The sequence below is a fragment of the Triticum aestivum genome, chromosome 7D, assembly GCF_018294505.1.
Source record: "Triticum aestivum cultivar Chinese Spring chromosome 7D, IWGSC CS RefSeq v2.1, whole genome shotgun sequence".
Taxonomy (NCBI): Eukaryota; Viridiplantae; Streptophyta; class Magnoliopsida; order Poales; family Poaceae; genus Triticum; species Triticum aestivum.
The window spans coordinates 431,564,585-431,570,312 of record NC_057814.1 but is presented as its reverse complement, the minus strand read 5'-3'; positions in this window follow the sequence as shown (position 1 = coordinate 431,570,312).

The following is a 5,728-nucleotide window of genomic DNA, read 5'->3' as shown; positions in this document are numbered from 1 at the left end:
ACTTTGAAGCACAAGTGTGGAAAAAGGATAGTAACATTGTCCCTTCTCTCTTTTTCTCTCTTTTTTTATTTGGGCCTTCTCCCCTTTTTATGGCCTCTTTTTTTATTTTTATTTTTTGTCCGGAGTCTCATCCCGACTTGTGGGGGTATCATAGTCTCCATCATCCTTTCCTCACATGGGACAATGCTCTAATAATGAAGATCATCACACTTTTATTTACTTACAACTCAAAAATTACAACTGAATACTTAGAACAAAATATGACTCTATGTGAATGCCTCCGGCGGTGTACCGGGATGTGCAATGATTCAAGAGTGACATGTATGAAAAAAATTATGAACAGTGGCTTTGCCACAAATACGATGTCAACTACATGATCATGCAAAGCAATATGACAATGATGGAGCGTGTCATAATAAACGGAACGGTGGAAAGTTGCATGGCAATATATCTCAGAATGGCTATGGAAATGCCATAATGGGTAGCTATGGTGGCTGTTTTGAGGAAGGTAATGGTGGGTGTTATGGTACCGGCGAAAGTTGCGCGGCACAAGAGAGGCTAGCAATGGTGGAAGGGTGAGAGTGCGTATAATCCATGGACTCAACATTCGTCATAAAGAACTCACATACTTATTGCAAAAATCTACAAGACATCAAAACAAAGTACTACACACATGCTCCTAGGGGAAGGTTTGGTAGGAGTTAACCATCACGTGATCCCGACCTCCACTCATAAGGAAGACAATCAATAAATAAATCATGCTCCAACTTTATCACATAACGGTTCACCATACGTGCATGCTATGGGAATCACAAACTTTAACACAAGTATCTCTCAAATTCACAATTACTCCACTAGCATGACTCTAATATCACCATCTTCATATCTCAAAACAATCATAAAGAATCAAACTTCTCATAGTATTCAATGCACTTTATATGAAAGTTTTTATTATATCCATCTTGGATGCCCATCATATTAGGACTAATTTTATAACCAAAGCAAATTACCATGTTGTTCTAAAAGACTCTCAAAATAATATAAGTGAAGCATGAGAGTTCAACAATTTCTATAAAGTAAAACCACCGTCGTGCTCTAAAAAGATATAAGTGAAGCACTAGAGCAATATTGTCTAGCTTAAAAGATATAAGTGAAGCACATAGAGTATTCTAATAAATCATGATTCATGCCTGCCTCTCCCAAAAGGTGTGTACAGCAAGGATGATTGTGGTAAACTAAAAAGCAAAGACTCAAATCATATAAGACGCTCCAAGCAAAACACATATCATGTGGTGAATAAAAATATAGCCTCAAGTAAAGTTATCGATAGACGAAGACGAAAGAGGGGATGCCTTCCGGGGCATCCCCAAGCTTAGGCTTTTGGTTGTCCTTGAATTTTACCTTGGGGTGCCTTGGGCATCCCCAAGCTTAGGCTCTTGACACTCCTTATTCCATAGTCCATCAAATCCTTACCCAAAACTTGAAAAGTTCACAACACAAAACTTCAACAGAAAATCTCATGAGCTCCGTTAGTATAAGAAAATAAACCACCACTTTAAGGTACTATTGTGAACTCCTTCTTTATTATATTGGTGTAATATCTACTGTATTCCAACTTCTCCATGATTCATACCCCCCGATACTACTCATAGATTCATCAAAATAAGCAAACAACATGCGAAATACAGAATCTGTCAAAAATAGAACAATCTATAGTAATCTATAACTCCAAAAATTCTGAAATAAATTGGTGGACGTGAGGCATTTGTCTATTAATCTTCTTCAAAAATAATGAACTTAAAAGTACTCTTCTGTTAAAAATGGCAACTAATCTCGTAAGCACAAAGTTTCTGTTTTTTTCAGCAAGATCAAATTAACTTTCACCCAAGTCTTCCCAAAGGTTCTACTTGGCACAAACACTAATTAACTTTCAGGATGTTCTTGACCGCTGTCCGGTGCTCCACTCTGGGATTACTTTGGTGCCTCCCTGCTATGCTTATAGCAAGGCACACATCAGGTCTGGTACACAACATTGCATACATGATAGAACCTATGGCTGAAGCATAGGGAATGACTTTCATTTTCTCTCTATCTTCTGCAGTGGTCGGGCATTGAGTATGACTCAACTTCACACCTTGTAACACAGGCAAGAACCCTTTCTTTGACTGATCCATTTTGAACTTCTTCAAAACTTTATCAAGGTATGTGCTTTGTGAAAGTCCAATTAAGCGTCTTGATCTATCTCTATAGATCTTGATGCCCAATATGTAAGCAGCTTCTCCGAGGTCTTTCATAGAAAAACTCTTATTCATGTATCCCTTTATGATATCCAGAAATTCTATATCATTTCCAATCAACAATATGTCATCCACATATAATATTAGAACTGCTACAGAGCTCCCACTCACTTTCTTGTAAATACAGGCTTCTCCAAAAGTCTGTATAAACCATATGCTTTGATCACATTATCAAAGAATTTATTCCAACTCTGAGAGGCTTGCACCAGTCCATAAATGGATTGCTGGAGCTTGCACACTTTGTTAGCACCCTTCAGATTGAAAAAACCTTCTGGTTGCATCATATACAACTCTTCTTCCAGAAATCCATTCAGGAATGCAGTTTTGACATCCATTTGCCAAATTTCATAATCATAAATGCGGCAATTGCTAACATGATTCGGACAGACATAAGCATCTCTACGGGTGAGAAAGTCTCATCGTAGTCAACTCCTTGAACTTGTCGAAAACCTTTTGCAACAAGTCGAGCTTTGTAGACAGTAACATTACCGTCTGCGTCGGTCTTCTTCTCGAAGATCCATTTATTTTCTATGGCTTGCCGATCATCGGGCAAGTCCACCAAAGTCCACACTTTGTTCTCATACATGGATCCCATCTCAGATTTCATGGCTCAAGCCATTTCGTGGAAACTGGGCTCATCATCGCTTCCTCATAGTTCGTAGGTTCACCGTGGTCTAGTAACATGACTTCCAGAACAGGATTACCATACCACTCTGGTGTGGATCTCACTCTGGAAGACCTACGAGGTTTGGTAGTAACTTGATCTGAAGTTTCATGATCATCATCATTAACTTCCTCACTAATTGATGTAGGAATCACTGGAACTGATTTATGTGATGAACTACTTTCCAATAAGGGAGAAGGTACAATTACCTCATCAAGTTCTACTTTCCTCCCACTCACTACTTTCGAGAGAAACTTCTTCTCTGGAAAGGATCCATTTTTAGCAACAAATATCTTGCCTTCGGATCTGTGATAGAAGGTGTACCCAACAGTTTCCTTTGGATATCCCATGAAGACGCACTTCTCTAATTTGGGTTCGAGCTTATCAGGTTGAAGCTTTTTCACATAAGCATCGCAGCCCCAAGCTTTAAGGAATGACAACTTTGGTTTCTTGCCAAACCACAGTTCATAAGGCGTCGTCTCAACGGATTTTGATGGCGCCCTATTTAAAGTGAATGCAGCCGTCTCTAAAGCATAACCCCAAAACGATAGCGGTAAATCAGTAAGAGACATCATAGATCGCACCATATCCAATGAAGTACGGCTACGACGTTCGGACACACATTTCGCTGTGATGTTCTAGGTGGCGTTAAATGTGAAACTATCCCATGTTGTTTCAAATGAAGACCAAACTCGTAACTAAAATATTCTCCTCCACGATCAGATCATAGAAACTTTATTTTCTTGTTATGATGATTTTCCACTTCACTCTGAAATTCTTTGAACTTTTGAAATGTTTCAGACTTATGTTTCATCAAATAGATATAACCATATCTGCTCAAATCATCTGTGAAGGTAAGAAAATAACGATACCCGTCACGAGCCTCAACACTCATTGGACCGCATACATCGATATGTATTATTTCCAATAAGTCAGCAGCTCGTTCCATTGTTCCGGAGAACGGAGTTTTAGTCATCTTGCCCATGAGGCACGGTTCGCAAGCACAAAGTGATTCATAATCAAGTGATTCCAAAAGTCCATCAGCATGGAGTTTCTTCATGCGCTTTACACCGATATGACCCAAATGGCGGTGCCACAAATAAGTTGCACTATCATTATCAACTTTGCATCTTTTGGCTTCAATATTATGAATATGTGTATCATCACTATCGATATTCAACAAAAATAGACCACTCAGCAAGGGTGCATGACCATAAAAGATATTACTCATATAAATAGAACAACCATTATTCTCTGATTTAAATGAATAACCGTCTTACATCAAACTAGATCCATGTCGGAGTAAACGGCCACGGGTAGCCTCCCCCTGGCTCTTTGAAAATTATCAGGCCGATCGTGCCTTCAAGCACCCAAAGGATAGGGCCGCCTTCCCCTGGCCGGCTATCTCACGAACCGACTACTGGAAGACGGCCCAGCCCTAAAAAACCTTCCCGAAGAGAACCACAAGAGGGCCGACTCCAAGAAGTCGGACACAAGAAGGCCGGCTCCTGGCAGGCGGCCAAGATTGCACCCTCAAAGTCTGCACCCTCATAACGGTGACAAGACGGGGCGTGGCTACAGTAAAGCCTGCCACCCCCGAATCCCGGAGCACGCATGGCTACAGTGCGCTGTACGGGTCGGCCATCCCCCGTCCGGCGCGACACTGTTGCCATGGTGACCATGACGCCCACGACAGGCTATCAGTACGGCTCGCGGGCGGGGGGCCCCTTCAGCCAGAGAGACGCTCGAAGGCGGCCAGGCCTCCCCCAGTCGGCCTGGGGTGTAGCCGGCTCCCAATAGCCGGCTACCTCACTCCCTCGAAGTATGTGCACCATAAAGGAGACAAGACGGGGTAAGGCTACAGTGAGAGCCCGCCGGACGGCGGCACTGTAGCCATGCTTACCTCGACGAAGCCCTCGTCATCAGGGGCGAAGCTACAGTAACTGGCAGCCAGCGGGACCCACCAATCGGCGGGCCCCAGCAGCCGGCGGAGAAGCCGGCGGATACAGACATTGACGATCTGGACCCGCATCCAGGCGGATTACCATTGTACCCCTGGGGGTAGGCCTATATAAACCCCCCAGGGCACCCATGCAAAGGGTTGATCTCTTAGAGTTTCGAACACCACATAGAGAGAGGAGAAGAGCTAGCCTTGCCTTTCTTCCTCCTCTGACTAAACAGCTCAAGGAGCCACTTGTAGCCACTTGTTTTGATCTAGTGATCATGCGGAGACCCCGCAAAGCAGGACTAGGTGTGTTATCTCCACGGAGAGCCCCGAACCTAGGTAAGATTCGCCGGCGTGCATGTCTTCGCCTTATCCCGTTTCTAGGCACCGGCGACGTCTTACTGGCTCCCAGAATGATAAGCCACCCGTTGGCATATGTCGCACCTACCACCCGACATTTGGCGCCCACCGTGGGGCCAGGTGCACCGTCGTCCGGAGACCTGTTCTCGACGGGAACCCTTTTCCTTCCCAGCGAGCGTAGCCAGCCCGGCACGCCCGATGGCGCTTGCCCCGACGCGCTGCAAGGCGCCGATGACGCCTGCGCGGCGAGCTGCCTCGCCGATCTTCTCGGTGAGGCTCGCATCTCCGACGAGCCTGCGTCCGACGCGGGCACAGATTGTCCCGAAAGCCGCCTCATCAGCCTCCTCGACCAGCTTTACGTCTCCAGCGAGCCTGCTGCAGACTTGGAGTCGGTCGGCTCCACCGACCCGATGCTTGTCGACTCTGACACGGCATCGCTTGACGCCTTCCCCACCAACATGG